General features: G+C 39.4%; 1 protein-coding gene and 1 pseudogene across 4 annotated transcripts in view; one reads left to right on the forward strand and one right to left on the reverse strand.

The window, feature by feature from the left end:
• LOC117536481 (collagen alpha-1(XIV) chain-like) overlaps positions 1-20,916 on the reverse strand; it is a 220,089-nt gene that overhangs the window by 14,420 nt on the left and 184,753 nt on the right. The gene's annotated exons all lie outside the window — the stretch shown is intronic.
• On the forward strand, positions 370-9,259 carry LOC117536483 (annotated as a pseudogene).

The raw sequence follows: 20,916 nt of genomic DNA on the forward strand, positions 1-20,916 counted from the left end.
GTTATCAGAATATGTCATGTTAGTAGTCAATATTTGAGCCAAAGCATAATGTTGCTTCAGGATGCTATGTGAAAAAACCAGGGCATTTTAAAACCATCAGTCTTTTCAGTCTTTTTTTTGCATGTTTCTATAAACATGTTGCATATTCAGTGCTTGCTTTTGGGTTAAAACCTCGTTCTTTATTCCATTTGATCAAAGTAGAGCAGCAGCATTGATATTCAAACGTTATCAGTGAATGATCAGCGTCCTGCAAACCCTTTTGAATTCTCCAGCATGCTTTACAAACCACATCCTTATCAGAGAACAAGGTATTCAGCTTTCATACTTGCATGTTGACTGAGGACGGGTTTCATAAGCTCAAAGCAAGTTTGAAAATATCGTAGTTACATAATTTGTTTTGACCATATATTCATGCTGCTCCATACTTTTTGTTGAACACAGAGCAAAAGTGTTGGACTTTTTAGTTTTTTCTTGCCAAATGTCTTCCAACATTTATGATGACATAAACTTGAGTGTGAGATACACCAAGGGAACGAGAGAGGACGGGGGACAGAGAGAGGAGAGACTTGTCGACATCTACGATAGTGCGGGCACCGAATATCGAGTTCTCAAACAGGATGGAGGTACGTAGGTATAAAATACTGTACACAATTTGTACATGATCTTGGTAAAAAATTCTTAAAGACTATGTACTTCAAAGCATGTATAAGATACATTTGTAGTTTGCCTTACATCTGACATGTGACACGTTTTACACTGTTATATGTACATTTGACCACCTTTACACTTAAGCAATTAATAGTTAGACATGTATTTATATTTTATTTTCTTCTTACGATTGTCCTTTTAATTATTAATGAATGTGTGACAAAGAATATGTGATTATCAATGAACACATAGCTCACATTTAGCATCATTATCAAGTATCAATGTATCAATGCTCAGTTGTTATGCCTGAGAAGCTGCTGTCTGACATTGAGATCACCTATTTGTCTTTTTGGGGAGTTTTTGCCTGCACTTGGCTGGCATTATTTTCTCACTTCCAACTTCTATCTTGTTGGTGGAGAGTACGCTGACATGAAGGAGGAACAGCCCAATAGCTACTTCAAACATTCGTAACGCCAGCTGCTGCCTGAATTGTGTTGCTGCTAAAGCAGTATTTTGGGAAGGATGACCTTTGAGCAAGGCAACAGTCAGAGAAAGGATACAGATATAAACAGCAGTATTGTTCCCATAGTCTCATTGACGCAGTCTTGTAAAGGAGGGGTGAACAGAGTGGTATTAAGTTTTGCAATCTGCAATCGCAATGCTATATGCCTCTCAAACACACTGTCCCTTTTAGTACAGAAAATAAATTGCCATAAGGAAAATTAGATCCATTCTTCAGCTTGCGTCTCTGGGTGCAGCATAATTAGAAGCATATACATGACATTACATTACACCTGTTAGACGCTTTTATCCAAAGCAACAGGAGACACAGCCTCCTAAATGTAACATGACTTTGTTAAGTGTGGTTTATATGCTGCATGTTTACAATTAAAAAGGCACAAGGTGCACCATACTGTGTAGTTGTTCACCTTTTCTGCTTTACAAACAAAATATGTGTACAAATATATACTCTACATTGTAATATATTGTTCCTAATTTTGAAATGATACATTTTTAATAATGCCCATTATTTTACTTAATGTATAAGTATCTGATTAGTCTGATAGTTATGGTTTAACCTAATGCCTTTGTTCTGTTACCTGGTTCCAAAGCAAGATAGTAGGCAACAGTATCAACAATAAGTGAGAAAAAAACATTTCCTGTTTTGAACTAATGGTGTGTGTGTGTTTTTTGTGTGTGTCCGTGTCAACCACAAACACACACAACCACACTTCCCCACCAAGCTGTGCATTGATGAGGGTTAGATTTAATGTCTGACAGAAAATCTTGTATCTGAAAACTCTCACATTTATTTGAACAAAGATAAATATAGTTACTCTCTTACATATATTTTTTTCTTCGCAACTATGTATTAATAGTAGGGATGGGAATTTGAAAGCAAATGTATATTCGAATATTCGACCCCCCAAAAAACGGTTAACCGGTTAACCGAAATGTACATATCCTATACAAAAAAATTGGGTAAAAAAAAAATGTTCAACATTTTTTTCTGATTTTTTTATTTTATTTTTTACCCAATTTTTTTCCAATAATTTTTGGAAATAAATAAATACATGTTCAAATAAGTGTAGAAACCAAGTCGAATTTGTCAAATGTATTGAACTGGTGATCACAGTTTGACAGCTATAGGCCTACATCTTTCATGTGCGGGATTCACAATCAGCCCAGCTGTAGAGAAGACCCTCTCAGCTGGAACGGAGGTTGCCAAGCAGCGCTTATTGTTGTTTCGGCTGGCCACTCATGTGTCGCGAGTGTTGACAGGGGGCGGGGAGCACGCTCATGAACTGTTAGCGCCGGAACCTCGCAACGGCTGCGGAGCGCATTTGCGCCACATTTGGGCATAAGATGAGGTTTGAGTCTGCGTGATCTGCGTGTAGGGAGGGGCAGCAGCCATATCATTGGCTAGAACTAGCTAGATCTGATGGATTTGGACATAAACACGAGTGAAGCATAACCGGACGCGAGAGAGAGAGAGATCAGCACCTGCAGCTCTGCCCGCTGTGAGGGACCGGTGAGCGGAGCAAAACACACCTTTAGACGTCAACTAACACATTTAGCTATGGCACTGTCGTATTGAATTGAATTATTCAATTTGATAATATGTAATCAACTTAGGCATCACTCCCAAAAAAAAAAAAAAATTTATAAAAATATTCATAACTCATATTCGAATACATGAATCATTTTAATATTCGAATATTCGATTAATCGTTCCCATCCCTAATTAATAGTTTGCAGTCTCATACCTGAAGTAAGGAAAACTGCCAAACTGGTGTTACAGGGTTGTGTGTGTGTGTGTGTGTGTGTGTGTGTGTGTGTGTGTGTGTGTGTGTGTGTGTGTGTGTGTGTGTGTGTGTGTTTGTGGTGCCTTCAACCAAGCTATGCATTGATGTGGTTAAGGGTTTCATGGCTGACAGGGAACCTTGAGTCTTGAAAATATCTCCTTTATTTAAATGAAGAAAACATTTAATAGAATAATACAAATTATTTGTATATATGCATTTTCCATTTTACTTTGTATTTGAAGTTTGCAGTCTCCTGGCTGAGGTTTAAAAAAATCAGTGACTAAGGTTAAAAGGTTGTTATCTAAATGAACCAAATACATAAAAAGGTGTGTGTGTGTGTGTGCTGGTACTTCCGTTATAATCTCTACTGATGCCACACATAAACTGGTCTCAGAAACATAGCAGAAACCACAGTACAGTGTTTAACGTTAACGGGGCAACACTTCTCAAGATGCCACATATTTATGAGGTACCACATTTATCACAGAAGGTGAAATTCAACAGAAAGCTGCAGGAGGAAAGGGAGGTGGATATCTACGAGAATGCAGACACTGAGAATCAGTCACAAGAAGGTGGTAAGTGATAGCTTGACAAATCAATATTGTAACTCATTGTATGTGTGTAAACTTCCTTTAAATCATGTTGGGGTGATGTGAGGCTGTGGCTCAGTGGAATAGTGTGCTGAACTTTAGATTTCTTTGAACTTTGAAAGTTCGAGTCCTACTGCAGTCAGCATGTCGTGGTGTCCCTTAGACACTTCCCCCACATTGCTCCTGTGGGGATCGCCCACAGTACTGAACGTATTGTAAGTCGCTTTGGATAAAAGCGTCTAACGAGTGACATGTAATGTAATGTGTGAACACGAAGCTTGTTCTCAGTTGTGTTTGTTGGACTCAGCTTTCCAGTCACAAGGCAGTGCAGCTCGTCAGCATCGAGGTTCATTTCAGTTTACAATGTACAGCTTGTGTTTCTGCAGCTGTTTCCTAGTTAGATTGAGCTCTGATCAAATAAAGTACCTGCGCTGAGTTTGTTACATTCGGCTTTCCAGTCCAAAGGAACTGCAGCGCTTCAGGGCCTTTGTTTGTCTCTACACTTCAGACCTTCATCAACCTTATGCACACTTATGTTTTGCTGCTTTTCCTGCAGTGTGTTACGCTTCCTATACTGGTTCAAACGGCCACATTTCTCTACATAACCTGAATCCAATACATCATTGTTTTAGCCAAGATTCCATTTCAAGTGTTGTGTATGAAGGTCCTATGTTTTGGGAAACTGAGTGTATCTGTTTGTACCAAATCAACTTAAATATAACAGGACAATGTACATCTTTCTATTCCCTCTTCTACAAATTGAACTTGAAGAGCAGAAAGCGACTGTTTGAGCATGACTTTTCACACCTACAGCCCTGCTGCACTCAAAGACAAGAAATACTTCCTTACAAGGATGTTTTTTCTCTGCACGGATATACTGTACTGTTGTGTGTTCTTGTATCAAACACCTTGGCTCATATATCCAACACTTACAATAAAGCACTTGTTGTCAATGACAATCTTGAATCCCTGGCTCCATTCAATAATGCTCATTTAGTAAGTATGCCTACAATTTATATATACACAAGTGGAAGCAATTTAACGATCCATAGGGCTAAAATGTAAATACATATAAAATATAAATGAAGTAACATAACTTTTTGGTTGACGGTTCTTTCAAATATTCTTGCAAACCCATTAGAGTTAGGGGTTAAACCCTAACCCATTAGAGTTAGGGGTTAACCCTAACCCATTAGAGTTAGGGGTTAACCATAACCCATTAGAGTTAGGGGTTAACCCTAACCCATTAGAGTTAGGGGTTAACCCTAACCCATTAGAGTTAGGGGTTAACCCTAACCCATTAGAGTTAGGGGTTAACCATAACCCATTAGAGTTAGGGGTTAACCCTAACCCATTAGAGTTAGGGGTTAACCATAACCCATTAGAGTTAGGGGTTAACCATAACCCATTAGAGTTAGGGGTTAACCCTAACCCATTAGAGTTAGGGGTTAACCCTAACCCATTAGAGTTAGGGGTTAACCCTAACTCATTAGAGTATAAAAATAAACAAAGTGTAGACAGGGTTTACAAAGGAGTTAGTAAAGTATATTAAGAGACAGCATAATGCGCTGTGTCACAGTGATGAGCTTTGGATTAAGAGTTCAAAGACTGGATGCTAAAAAATAAATATGAAATATGAATTCAACGCTATGTCATCAAACCAACTTTGAAGAAGAAGCTGAAGAAATGAACATGACCTAATAACTGTTTTAGAATAGTGAACTTACAGTAGTTCATATTTCAAAATTGTAATCTATGAATGTGTGTGTGATCTGAACTAGCCCTTGTGAAGTGAGAACATGCAGAAATACAGTTTATCAGTGTGAGTAACAAGCATATGTCTTTAAAAAACAATCAAGAATAATTCCCACTAAAGACATCTTTAACACGGAGTGTAAAGAGACACCATGTGACAGGAAGGAGAGAGGTGCAGCATGGTGTTACACATATAACTTGCAAAACTGAGCCAAGGGAGATAGAGACTGGAGAGGAAGTAATACAAAGTCACTATCACACAGCTTTTGGTTTTAGGTCAGTTGTGCAATCAATGGTTTATTATCACTCACAAGAGTTCATACTTGTTTCATACCAATATCTTAATTAGGTAACATAACAGTATTTAAAAGATATGTTTAAAATATGTATGGCAGATGCCACAGATCAAAGCAGTGAAGCGTTAAGTGTGACATAATAGAAACAATGTGTTCTTTCACTTGAATCGATCTGTTCTCTGTGTGCTCTGTGCTTCAGGACCCCGCTCTGAGAGGCCCCCTGCAGACGCCCAGAGGAGGACTTACAGAGCTGCTGCTCTCTGTCTAGGAGTGCTGTGCATCCTGATGATAACTGCAATTATTGCCTTATCCATTCACTGTAAGAAAGCGGTTTTTGATTTGTATTTCTATAGTCATAGAGAGCCCATGTGATTCCCCTCTGTATTCATTCAGCTACACAGGACATTATCTGTCCGTTGGACTCCAGTCAAAGTGACACAGGTAGCTTGTGCCAGTTCCTCCTTTCTCCGGCTTTTCACTGCCATGTAATACAGGGTATACGTGCTTGCTGGAATTACGGGAGGGGAGTTGGGTCAAACGTATTTATGTGAACAATTTGCATAAATGTAACTGTTAAATGTTGTTTAACTGTTTTTGGTACTTGCTCACAATTGATATTCAGCGAGTGAATCAGTTTTCAACTTGTTAGCAGATAACGTAATTCCTGTTTGAAAGAGAAGGAGGTTTAATAGTGTGCAGGTTCCAGGATTTCACTTTGTTCTGTCTTCAAATTGAAGTTATTGACGATTTGTCGCTCTGTTTCTTATTTTGTTGAGTTTTAGTCCGATATTTTTTGTGTTTTATTGCTCTTGTATAATTTACATTTTTGTTTTATCTTTGTTATTTTTACATTCCTCTATATTGCTGTTTCTATATTTGTGCTGCAGCAACACCCATACCTTCTCTCTAGAAATAAAGAAAAGCTCATATTTCAGTCACTTTAGAAAAGAACGAGCTGCAGACCAGGTACAACAAACTGAACAACAACAACCAGCTCATTTCAGGTAAGACATTATTCAAGATACAATAACACAATTTAACACAATAATACACATGATAAAAGTTAAGGGTGATATTGAATAATGTGCAGGATCCAGGATTTAAGTTAGTTCTGTCTTTAGATGGAAGCTGATGATTGGTGGATTTGTTTCTTATTTTGTTAACTTGTAATCAGATATTCTTTGTGTCTTATTACTCTTTCATAGCTTTATGTTATTTTCAGATATCCCTATCGCTGTTCTTTGTGCTGTGGCAACACCCACATTGTCCCTCTCTTTCCTGTAGTGTCATAAAACTCTACATCTTCCCCCGTGAACACAAACCAAATGTTCTTCTCATACATAAGGATTTAAAACACTTGAAAGGATACCACTTTATTAAGCTTTAATACAATCATTTCCATTGTGTATCCTGATGATGACTGGAATGATTGCCTTATCCATAAGATAATACACAACACGCGTTTCTTCTTTGACAAGGATATCTTGAGGAAATACTACTGTACCACTCTAACCGCTATTGTTTGACGGACTAGCATCGCCGCTTAGCTTTTTGTGATCCAATTCTGCTAATGTCGTTTTCACAATTGAAAACCACCAAAGTATGATGGTCCTCAAACAGCCATAGAGTGAGAAGGCAATACTGCTTATGGTGAAAAATATACAGTCTTCGTTTGTGTCTAATCTGTCTTTTATCGTTCTGATATTTTTTTTATTTGAACGTTATTTTTAAATTCATCTATATTCTTGTTTCTATCCCTATCCTTGTGGTGTGGAAACACCCACATCTCTCTGGAAATCTTCTCCTATATTTCAGTCACTTTGGAGAAAGAGGATGGCAACAAAGATCTGTCTTTGAAATGAAATGATATGAAATCTATCTTTGAAACACGTGTTTGAAGGGAAGCTGTGTCCTGGAGGATGGAAGAGATTTGGATGCAGTTGCTACTTTAAATCCGATAAGCGGAAAACATGGTATGATAGCAGATCTGACTGTGAGTAGAGAGGAGCAGATCTGGTGGTCATCAACAACAAAGAGGAACAGGTGGGTCTGTTTCAGAGTGAGTGATGTAGATGTAACGTCCTGAGATCGGTTATCTACTGACCAACTTCCTGTCTTGTTTGTTCCGTCTTCAGATCACATCTTGTTAGCCTGTTCATTAACAATTGATTCTCATTAGCACCTGTTCCTAACTTTGACTCAATGTATAAGCTTTTAGGTCCACTCTGTTTTGTACATTATTATTATATATTTGATCATTTGTTATGTTTATTCGTATTGCTGATACTCAGATGACTAACACAAGGTTAATCTCTTCTTATTTTAGACATGTATAATATAAATAATTAAATTAGATTAAAATAATTGTGTAATTTCATAAAATGCATTATTATAAGTTAAAATGCTAACATTCTTGTGATCTCTTCACGTGTTTTTCCTACTGCATTATTTTTCGCTGAACAGATAATAATAATAATAATAATTAAAGCTGCAAGCAGCGTTGAGCGGGCCTTCGATGCTCCGCAGGCTGTTGTCCGCACGTCGACGTGTCGCGTAGGTGTCTCGAGGACTCGGCCGTTGGCAAACGTGGGAAGTTTCAGGCCGATCAGACAACGTACATAGGAGTTACAGCAGTATCATAAACATTGTGTTTGATGGCGAGTAATCTGTCGCCATGGCAACAGCATTTGATGACTCCCCATAATAAGCCTAGATGTCTTGAGGGCTGTACCGTTAGCACACATGTGAAGTTTGAACACTTTTTCACCATTTACACTGGAGTTATAGCAATATCGTGTTTCACAGCAACAGCTTTTGAGGAAAACCCACTATTGTCATATTGAGGTGTTGAGGGCCGGACCATTAACTGTCATCTGAAGTCTGGTGCTGTTTTGACCATTTTCATAGGAGTTAAGACAACATTATGATGTGTTGCCATGGCAACGACATATGAGGACACCCCATAATTGACAGAGCAAATATCAATAATGTGCGAGGCTAGTGATGTCACTAGGTTCGCGTGGGCTTCCAACTGTCATGATTTAGGCCACTTTTGATGGGCTTTTGCCCGTCGTTTTCCCTGTTTTGTGTGGGTTATCGCTTGCTTCGCGAATTGACCCTACCGATATCAATCATGGGCTCACGCGGTCTATCTGCCGTCATGATTTCCGACCCTTTTCTGTGCCTCTGCCGATCGTTTTGCCTGTTTTGTGTGTGTTTCGCAGGTTTATCGCTCGCGCAGCAATAGGGTCTTCGCCGACCTCTGGTCTCAAACCCTAATAATAGTTTCTTCACCTTCCTCCATTAGGCACATACTATCTAGTAGTTGTGTCAACTACTCAGTGTGTGGTGTACAAGTGGATCCCTTTCTGTTTGTCATGGCTGATTATTGTCTCCGTTCCAAATCTAGAAGTTTGTCAATGAATTGAATTAACAAGGAGAGGCCTGGATTGGTCTACAGGCCACAAAGGGAACATCTACACCAAAAGGATGGGTGTACGAATGGGAATGGGTCGACGGATCACTGCTGACAGAAATGTGAGACAGGGTTTTTCTTTTTAAATCACAATTAAATCAACAATCCTTTGTCCTTGAACAAAATGTGTTTCAAATGTCAATTATTATGCTAATTATCTGGTCTTCTTATCTAAAAAACGGCTTTAATCTTCACAGAGCATTTAAGGCCCGTCCACACAGCGGCGTGCGTTGACGCTTCAATCTGGGCGTGTCTGAAGCTTGGGGATTTTTTGCGACCAACAACCAATCACATGAATCTCCCGCCCCCGACATACAAAGCAATAGCAATGTTAAAACAAAGTAAACTGGATATAAAATCCCCAAACAGGCGAAAACCTACCAATTTCACCCACTGTCTCTGCCACCTCCCTCCATGCCTCGCTCCTCTGGTTTGTATCCCGGTAGATGAACAGAGACTGATCATACAGCACCAGGTGATTCACTACCGCTACAATGAATTTTCTCTCCATTTTTTGGAATATGAGGAAATGACCTGCGTAGTCTCTCCCAGCATACACGCGGTTTGATTGGCTCGCGCTTGTACTGGCAGATTTGCATAAACGGGATTTCATTGGCTGACGCCTCTGTGGAGGCGTCAAAAGTTGAACATTGCTCAACTTTTGAAGCCAGCAACGCTCCACGTCGCTTCCCAAAATGCAGTTCGGCTAAAAGTGACGTCACCCCATTCAAAGTGAATGGGCAGAAGCGTTGGAAGCTTCAACGCACGCCGCTGTGTGGACGGGCCGTTAGCCTGCCGGTATTGACCTTCTGTCTGAAACACTGTTTTAGCCCGTTTCCACAGGATTGCATTCCTAGGTAACAGCCTGGGTCCATGTTAACTTCCTGTCAGCTGATGTCATTCACATATGCTGCACCTGGGACACACAAGGCATTATATAAACAAGGGTTTAAAGAAAACTAAAATGACTGCATCCATCGCTGTTTTTGAATTCCTTTTCCTTATTTAACTCAAATGATTTAATTTGTTACAGATAATATTTGAGTCAAAATCGACAGTTGTTTTCAAATTCATAAATAATTTGAAGTTTTAGACCTATTATATTGTCCTACAGGTTCTGGGAATCAGGAACGCCAAACCATGTCTCAATCCAGAACACTTCAGCATACTGCAATCAACATGGACAATGGAAACACAAACTACCATATCTCTTAAATAACTGCATCTGTGAGAAATAGATTTCTTGAATGATTTGATGAGGGTGGGAGATCAGCTTTGTCAAATTGTAACAGCTAGCGTTATACATTGTTTAAATGTGTTCATTCTGTTCCGTTTGCTGAATTACTTGGAATTCATACAAATTGTTTCTCTGGCTTTAATGTGCGGTTTATTCTTTGAGGTTGATTATAATAAAAGTAAATAAAGACATGGAATCACAGACTTTACTTGGCTTTATATAGTTAATTAATATGTTTTGATTTAGTAAGATGGTTTTGATACAACAGTAGTCACCAGATCCTAATTTTAAGCTTCCAGGAGAAGGAACCATTTATGAAGTTTCATTGTATTACCCTTCAGCCTGTGTAATGAGCAGTGTTGGGACTAACGCGTTACAAGTAACAATTTTTGCAGTAACAATTTTTGCAGTAACTAGTACTCTAACACATTACTTTTTAAATTCAGTAACTCAGTTACCGTTACTACATGGCGCGTTACTCCGTTACTGCGTTAGTTTTTTTATATAGTCAACAGCCAGGCGAACAGAGATGAGAACTGTACTTAAGTACTTGAGTAAATGTACTTAGATACTTCCTGTGTCACATGCGGAGACGGGCTGTGGGCGTGTTTGTGTTGTTTACTAACAAGACTATCATGGCGGCGGCGGAGCTCAAGTCTAGTTTCTCCACCTGGAGATATTCTCACTATTTCACTTTTGTCGAGCACAAAGAAAATAACGTTTTAGTTAAATGTAAGTTGTGTCTTGGCGGGTCAAAGATCCTATCTACTGCCCAAACCAGTAATTCAAATCTCTTAAAACATCTGCAAAAACAACATGCTGGGACGAAGCTAGTAGCTAAGACCACAGAGACTCAGCCGACGCCACTCCACCTCCACCTAAGCAACAGCGGCTGGATTTTAACTGAGGGACTGCTGGCCAGGGAAAAGTCGATAAAGCTATTGCACGGTATGTTGTAGAACACATGCAGGCTATTGCTACAGTGGAGTCACCCGCTTTCAGGGAGCTAGTTAGCATGATAGCATGTCCGGGCGGCACACGGCATATGGGACGGAAAACTTTTTCCAACTACCTGGAGAAAGAATATACAAAAATGGAAAGCCAGCTAATATCGATGCAATCCAGATTGCATATAAGGCATGTCAAGTTGATCAACAGATTGTATTATTCTCCAATGCAATAACAGTACTGAAATGAAGGCTATAAGGGCATTAATGGGAGCCTTTTTTTCAAGTAACAAAAACGTTACTTTTCACAGTAACGCATTACTTTTGGGTGTAAGTAACTAGTAAAGTAACTGAGTTACTTTTGACATGAAGTAACTAGTAATGGTAACTAGTTACTGGTTTTCAGTAACTAGCACAACACTGGTAATGAGTGTTTGTTCAAATGTGCTGCAGGGACTGCAATTAATGTCCATAAAGCAAACACTTACTGTTGGCTTCCATTATAAATAAGTATATTTCCCTTATTTTAAACCAAGACCTGGTTTGAATCCAGATGCAGCACTCTCAATTATAAATGCATAGATGATGCGTCTTTGTTAGCCACTTTTACTTAATCAGTCTTGGTTTTCCAAAGCTACATGCAAACAAAGCTTAGTTCTTTTTTAGTCCAGAAGGTGGAGGTACTGTGCCAAAAACACACTTTAGCCAACAATTGTAAACATAAAAATACAAGGCTGTCCTTAAATATAATTTGGTGTTTAACAGAGTTGTTTAATATCAGTATACTGGCAGGTGTCACATGGCACAAATACAGGGTAAATGCATTATCACTTTACAAGGGGAAAACATACCTACTAGTTACAATATACAAATGTAAATATGTACGAGTTTTATTCTTACGAGAACAGGAAGATTAAAATGATAACATCACATATGAAATGGTGTTTTACAATTGCTGTATGTAATGTAGCTTTGCTATGGCTTTATTTCTGTGGTTGTGTGTCAGAAAGAAAATCTTCTATCCCTTTTTGATCTTTTCACTGAAACGTTAAAACCTAACTTATTATATATTTCATATACCATACCAATACCATAGTCTTCACATTTCCTGTGTCAGAGAAGTGTGTATGAAAGCAGCTATGCAAACATGTCTGTGTGCACTGCTGCTTAGCCAATGTTCTTGTAAGGGTGCAAATATCATTCTTATATTTCAGACTCAGTGTATTTGAAGGCTTTGTTGTTGTTACTTCAGTAACAATGTGGTTGGTTCATAATGAAAAATGGAAAGGTAGCTTGACTGGAACCACATTATTTCTGACTGAATACCAACAGAGGCGTACACACACAAATGAGATATTTCCAAATGTTGTTGTTTGAGATAAAAACAAAGGTATGATTATATTATTTGTATTACATTCTAAGACCTCAATAAACATTCGATGGTCATGGACATTGATAGATTGGCATTACCGGAACAATACAGCCCTGTTTTTGGAACTGAAATTATTACAGAATTAAGAGGAATTGAATGGACTTTTGATTGATTCAAAGTCTTCTGCATACACATAGATAGAATCCTCAAGGGTTGTACCTACATACCAGCCTGCTGTTAAAAGACAGTTGCCCCCACAATAGAAAATGGATGACTACAAACAGTTAAGCATTGCTGTGGATGCTAAAGATGGATCTGTGAGAAAACAGATCTCCTTTGTGATTTAATGGGTTTGAATATTCCCAAAGACCTTCGGTGCATCTCCTTCCCTTTTCCAATAATTATTCCTGTCCATGCTTTACAAACGGTATAATAAAAGCAAATGGGAGAGAATGAAAGGTTTCACTGTGGTGCATTAAAGTGCTTGGTCAATTTTACGGCAATCGATCCATACATTGTAAGTGTTTGGTCTTTTGTACCATGGTAACACTTTGCGTGATGGTGGCAGCAATGCAAACATTAAGGGGTCACCACACAATATCAGGAACAACCTGTAGTAATCTGCAACTGCAACACTGGATGCCGCCAAATCCTAAACAATGCCCCTTTCACTACAGAAACTAGTTTGTTTTATTCGTTACCCGAATGAATATGATTAAGCCATAAAGATGAAACATTACTTTGTTACATTTGCTTTTCAGACTTTACATATATGTTTACAGATGAAAGGCATAACTTGCACTTTACAGTGTAGTTTATCAGCTTGTCATCCTGTCAATATTGTCTTTGCTATCCTGGCTCCAAAATGGTGGAATGAGCTCCCGATTGACATCAGGACAACAGATAGCTTACACACCTTCCGGCGCAGACTGAAAACTCATCTCTTTCGACTCCACTTCGAGCGATAGAATTATTAACAAAGCACTTATATACTAATAAAGGACTGGCTTATCTAAAGCCAGTTGAGTAGCACTTGAAATGTTTTGGCTCTATGAAACCTGATGTACTTATATGATTCTGTTTTCTTCAAGTTTGTATCTTGTTGGTCGAATGCACTTATTGTAAGTCGCTTTGGATAAAAGCATCAGCTAAATGCAATGTAATGTCTTCAATGCAGCTGCGATCTGATTACTCCTTCTTTTATCTGTAACCTGTTGTAATAATCAACTGTCACATTTGAACTCTGTTACACATGACCACAATGTCAGAAACAGTTTAAATTGAGTTACCAGAAATAACTTTGTTAGCAACATTTCCTGTTTTGACCAACATGTTAACTCACTTTGTGTTGTGTGTGTCTCTCTTTCAACCAAGTTGTGAATTGTAGTGGGCTGAGAGGAAACCTTGCATTGCACCTCTCACCTTTATTTATATGAAGTAAAACAAATGTAATACAAAATGTAATGATTATATTAATATATTAAAGACTTTTAAATGTTACGACTATGTATTCATAGTTTGAATCTACTAGCTGAATATAAAAAAAATCACCAAACTGGTGTTACAAGATAGTTAAATAATATTAAGTATGTTTGTGTGTGTGTGTGTGTGTGTGTGTGTGAGAGAGAGAGAGAGTGCCAGGCAGGACTTCCTTTTTGTTCTTTGCTGATGCAAGAATAATTAAACTGGCAGCAGCAGCAGCATCAGTACGGTATACTACGTCAATTAGTGTATATCTACCATAGTTAGTACTGCATACACATTCAGGCAGCATAGTAAGCGATCTAACACAGCACAGTAAGAAAAGTGCATCAAATCGAGTCTCAGGATGTCAGATGTTTATGCCAGACCTGATTTATCAAAGAAGGTGACATTCACCGGAAGGTTGCAGGGGGACAATGGACAGTGGGAGGAAAGGGAGGTGGATATCTACGAGGGTGCATACGCTGTTGGAGAGGATCACCCTGATCATAAGTCACAACAGGTGGTAAGTGAGAAATTATGAAAAATCAAAGCTATAAATAATCATTGTCTTTTTTGTGGATGTCCCTCTAACTCATGTTGGACTGCATGGTGTGTCAGGGGTATGATCTCCGGAAGAATTTCTTTTAAAATAAACCCCTTAAATGATGGAGGAGTGTGGTTAGCTATGACATAGTTTATACAGTATAAACTATACAGTATAAACGGTATAAACTGGGACCAAAGTCCAGAGTCTCAACTTGCATAGTTTTTGGGTAGCAACAGTAAGCGATTGGTTGGCTGCTGCACTTGCAAGCGCCCCAGACGAGAAAGGGTAAGGAAACATACTGTAATAATGGTTTAGATTTGATATATTAAAACATATTGTATATTTAAATACATACTAGTACCAGTCAAAAGTTTGGACACACCTTCTCATTCGAAGGTTTTTGTTTATTTGTATTATTTTCTACATTGTGGATTAATACTGAAGACATCAAAACTATAAAATAGCACATGGAATTAAACAAAAAAGTGTTGAACAATCCAGAATATGTTTTATATCTTAGATCAGTGATTCTCAAATGGGGGTACGCGGACCCCTGGGTGTACGTTGTGGTACTGCAGGGGGTACGTGAGATTTTAAAAAAAAATTAAAAAAAAGGTTAATTAAAAAAATAATCTTAGTAAAATAAGTTAAATAGAAAACACAATTTTATATAAAATATTCCTAGAACCACCAAGGGGGTCCTCATATAAACATGTCAAATGTGTGTATTGTATTTTATAGTTTTTCACAATAACATATTACTTAAATTGAAAAACTCCTTGGAAAAATCTGTTTTATAAAAGTGTTATGTTATTTTTTTTCATGCATAAAATGAAAATATCCTTAGTTTGTTGTAATGCATACCACGAAGGAGTTAATACATCACACACTGAGGGAACATCACTATATTGTAATTATTTATATAGGCTTTTTCGATCAAAAATGTTCGGGATTGGTCAGGGGGTACTTGGCTGAGAAAATGTTTCAAAGGGGGTACATTACTGAAAAAAGTTTGAGAAGCACTGTCTTAGACTATTCAAAGTACCCCCCTTTTGCCTTGATGACAGCTTTGCACACTCTTGGCTTCTCTCAGTCAGCTTCATGAGGTCGTCACCGGGAACGGTTTTCCAAACGTCTTGAAGGAGTACCCAGAGGTGCTGAGCACTTGTTGGTTGCTTTTCCTTCACTCTGCGGTCCAACTGATCCCAAATCATCTCAATTGTGTTGAGGTCGGCTTAATAGGGAGGCCAGGTCATCTGACGCAGCACTTCATCACTAGATAGTTGAATATTGACGCTAAAGCCCCCCCCCCCCCCCTGCGTTTGATAGTGACGCCAAGAGATCCTGACATAACGTTTAAAGGCTGCTACACACCAACCTGAGACCAAAGAACGCGTACCGAAGGCGTCCCGACTTTTACGTCCGCTACGTCGCCTGCGTCGGCTACGCCGCCCGCCTACGCCACCCGCCTACGAACACACCGCAAAGACTTCAGTCGACGAGTGGCAATAACTGTCCTTACCAGCAGTAGTGTGTATTCGTCATTCAAAAGAGGCAACAGCCAATCAGAGTGATTTCTTTGGCCGACTTTCAACATGTTGAAACGGCCGCGGGAGGTGTGAAAATGTGCCGTAAAGCAACGACGGTGCGGGACACACCAACCTGAGTAGGGCGCCGCGAATGCCCGACTGCCTCTGACTCCCAAAATCGGGTAGGTGTGTCAGGGCCTTAAAGCATAATAAAGACAATATATAGAGAGCATAATGTTCTTAACGCAACGCAGTCTCGCATCGTATGCTTCAGCAGAGAACCGGCCGCGGCCGTTGAATTTCAACGCAGCGGGAAGCATTAGCTCGCGATCTCAAGTCGTCTACTACATACGTTTAGGGAGCTCTATAGAAGTCATCCCTGAAATTTGAAACTCGATGCTAAAGGGCCCCCCCTTGCGTTGGAAAGTGATGACAGGGACCCTGACATAACGTCAACATAGGCCGAGTTGGGAGTGAGAATGTGTTGACCAAACACTAATTATTCAAAGTAGAGTATTTTATTTTATATACGGTAATACTAAGAAGGCATAGGCCTATATGATGATAATGTTTGACATTATTGATATTAAAAAAGTGATTTGTTTTCCATGTCATTCCTGTGTTTTTCTTATCAGAAAGTGAAGTTATTTATTTGTAAGCTCCAAATCCTAATGTTTCCCTCAATGGCCTTTGTGCCCTGGCATGTGGCCTTTGTGCCCTACAAAATGTGTGACACCAAAGGTCAAATGGCCTTGCCCCTAAAATGACGAAAATCCAATTCACCAATGGGTAATGTTTAGATGGATTTTAGGAACTTCCCCTCAATTCTATTGGCTCTAACGGTTAAAAACAGGTGTCAATCATCAAAATTCCATCAATCTTGATACAGGGTACTTATTATATGTTATAGTTTGGATTCCTAAAACTTTTAGTCTACTATCCCATCCTTCAAGGGTGGTTTTCACGATAAGTAATGTTTTTTCTTTTGGACGGACACTATAATTTTTTTTTTTTTTACCATGTTCAATCTGAATTTAATTTAAAATAAAATAAAATGCTATATTGATTATGACTTTTCTACATCCAACTCACAGGTTTATCATTGTTATTAATTTACCCCTTTTAGAAGTGAAGTTATAGTCATTTATTCTGGGAATGTCATTTTCGAGCCTGAGGCCTGAAAAACAGGCTCAGGGCTCAACTGTTTAAATAGTTTTTATTTTGCTCCTACTGTCTGAAAATAGCTTAACTGTATTCACCCTTTGTCCAATACATTATTTTAGCCCTTTTTAACGGCATTGCTTTGCTAGTTAACAGCTTCGGTCAATGTTAACTTCCTGTCATCTTATTACTTACACTGCAACAGGGGTGCATGTAGGGCTATGTAAATTGATATGATAAAATGACAAATTATACGGTAACTTTTTGGAAAAAGATAAAAAGAAAAAAATATTTTTAGTGTACCTCATCAATTAAATCAGATCAAAAACAAAGAAAGAGGAAATCAAAAAAATTATAATGATTTGTTAAGGACAATATTTAAAGGGAAATTCAACAGTTTATTTCAAATTGAATATTATCTGAAGTTTTAGCCCTATTTAAGAAGACATGTTATATTCCCTACAGGTTCTGGGCATCAGGGCTGCCACACAATGAAAGGATACTGCAACACAAGGACAATGGGCACAAAGCAGGGAAACTGCTGCTAAACCCTGGATCTGTGAGATATAGATATATCTCTGTTCTTGGTCCCCTCCTCTTCTCCTTGTACACAAACTCGCTCGGATCGGTCATTAGCCCGCATGGTTTTTCATACCACTGCTACGCTGACGACACCCAATTAATTCTGTCCTTTCCCCGCTCAGAGACCCAGGTCGTCGCACGCATCTCTGCTTGTCTAGCTGACATCTCTCAGTGGATGACCACCTCAAGCTCAACCTTGACAAGACTGAACTGCTTTTCCTTCTGGGAAAAGATTGTCCCACTCTTGACCTAACAATCAACATCGGCACCTCTGTTGTTTCCCCGACTCAGACTGCAAGGAATCTGGGTGTGACCCTAGATAACAACCTGTCCTTCACTGCAAACATCGCTGCTACAACCCGTTGCTGCAGATACACGCTTTACAACATCAGGAAGATACGTCCCCAGCTGACACAGAAAGCGACTCAGGTTCTGGTCCGGGCTCTCGTCATCTCACGCCTAGACTACTGCAACTCCCTCCTGGCTGGTCTACCTGCATGTGCCATCCGACCTCTGCAGCTCATCCAGAATGCAGCGGCTCGTCTGGTCTTCAACCTTCCTAAATTCTCCCACACCACTCCGCTCCTCTGCTCCCTTCACTGGCTTCCGGTAACTGCTAGAATCCACTTCAAGACAATGGTACTTGCGTACCATGCTGCGAATGGATCTGGCCCTTCCTACATCCAGGACATGGTTAAACCGTACACCCCAGCACGTGCACTACGCTCTGCATCAACCAAACGGCTCGCTGCACCCTCGCTGCAAAGGGGACCCAAGTTCCCATCAGCAAAAACACGTGGGTTTGCTGTCCTGGCTCCTAAATGGTGGAATGAGCTCCCCATTGACATCAGGACAGCAGAAAGCTTACACACCTTCCAGCGCAGACTGAAAACTCATCTCTTTCGACTCCACTTCGAGCGTTAGAACTATTAACGAAGCACTTTTATACTAATAAAGGACTGGCTTATCTAAAGCCAGTTGAGTAGCACTTGAAATGTTTTGGCTCTATGAAACCTGATGTACTTATATGATTCTGTTTTCTTCAAGTTTGTATTTTGTTGGTCGAACGCACTTATTGTAAGTCGCTTTGGATAAAAGCGTCAGCTAAATGCAATGTAATGTAATAGATTGTGGGAATGATTTGATGAGGTTGGGTAGTGTTATTGTCACGATCTCTCTGTGTTGTGTTTTGTCATGTCTAGATCTGTCTTTGGTTTCCTGTTTTATTTTGAAAAGTGTTCACCCCCCGTCTTGCCTGTTGCATTCTGTCTCTGGCTGCTTCTCAGGTCGGTTATTTTTCATTTCCTCGCTCCTCGGTCTCACTGGAAGTTGATTTGTCTGCGCCATCTTGAGTAGCGTCCCATGGCGCTTATTTCTGCCAGAGGAGCGAGGAGCGATAATGGAGGAGCTATAACCGAGGAACCACCAGACCATCCTCCGATGAAATCCTCAGATACTCGCCCGCCCCCTTACTGTGTATCGCTCACTGATTGGACGATGCAGTGCATGCACTGATCTGATGCTTCTTGACATGAGAGCAGTTTCCCAGCAGAGTGAAGAAAATACATGAACCTCACGGGACTCAGTCCTCAGTTTATACCGTGTTTTGTTTCAATTCCTGTTTCATTTAGTTACAAATATGTGATATATCTGAACAACAAAGTGGTCAAAAATCATTTTATTCATTTATTGGAAACATTTTCATGATCGCTTTTTTCGTTTATACATTTTAAGAATGGCGTTTATCTTTTTTGAGAATGAGTTCTTATTTTATTTAATGTATTGGGGTCTACAACAGATGATACAAATGTTTGTGTCAGTAAATGTGTACTAACAGAGGCGGGGGTGTGTGTGGAAATAACGGGGACAGAGCTGCTGTCAGACGATCAGCTGTGCAGCGTCATCACAAACGGACGTCGCTTCACGTGACGCTCCGGAGGAAAGGACGTCCCATTGCTCTTAAAACTCATTTCCCTGCTTCTCGTGGTTTCCTTGCGTCTCTCCATGCTTCCCTGGTGGGAGGGACTAAACGCAGGGAAACGACGCAAGTGAGGGACGCAAGGAATCCATTTAACCGACCTGAGAAGCAGCCTCTGTGTTCCCTCCTGCCTGATTACCCGATTGTGTTCACCTGGTGCCCCTGTGTTTTCTCCTCCCTCCTCACCTGTGTCTTCTTTGTGTGATTAGTCTTGTGTGCATTTAAGTTCTGGTTTTTCTGTCTGTCTTTGTTAGATCCTTGTTGTTGTTGACTGTGTTCACGGGGGAGAGTTCTGTATATTACGTTTAGCCTTGAAATAAAGGCATTATCTGTTAAACATGCATTTGGGTCCTGCTTCCCTCAACCCTGACAGTTATGATACACTTTTTCAATTCGGACTAGCTGACATTATACAATTGTTCTGTTGCATGCTAAATAACCTGGAATACATTCAAACTTCTTTGGGCACAGAACTCCACATGTTCTTACAGGATTATTTAAATAAAGTAACTAAAAACATGGAATTGAAGTTTGGCTTTACTTTGCTTCAAGAAGTGAATACATTTATATACAGTCCCATTAACAGGTGTGATTTCAAGTACCTCATATCTGGTTTGAATCCAGATGGATAATTAGTTTGCACTTATCAATACAGAGAGTATGCGTCTGTTAGCCAGAACGCAAATCTGAATTCAACCAGTCTTTGTTTTCCCAAGCTACATGCATATCAGAGTCCTTTGTTGTGTATTTGATTCACCAGTAACACTTATTTATGTTTGCATCCGTTGTTGTGGTTTGTCCTGCTGCTATTTTCTATGTGGAAGCTGCCCAACTCAAAGGCAAACAGTGAACAGAGAAAACGTACAGGTAGTATTCAGTTTATCAAGATACTCTTGCGTGACCAGACATGTGTTGAATGTGTTGAACACTGGTGAGGAAGAAGATCATCTTTTCTTTTTTTTTACTTTTAAACTTATTTTTCTAAAAACAACGAGGATATGAGACTGGCAAGAGTGAACCACAACAGTA

This window comes from Gymnodraco acuticeps, unplaced genomic scaffold, assembly GCF_902827175.1.
Source record: "Gymnodraco acuticeps unplaced genomic scaffold, fGymAcu1.1, whole genome shotgun sequence".
Classification (NCBI taxonomy): Eukaryota; Metazoa; Chordata; class Actinopteri; order Perciformes; family Bathydraconidae; genus Gymnodraco; species Gymnodraco acuticeps.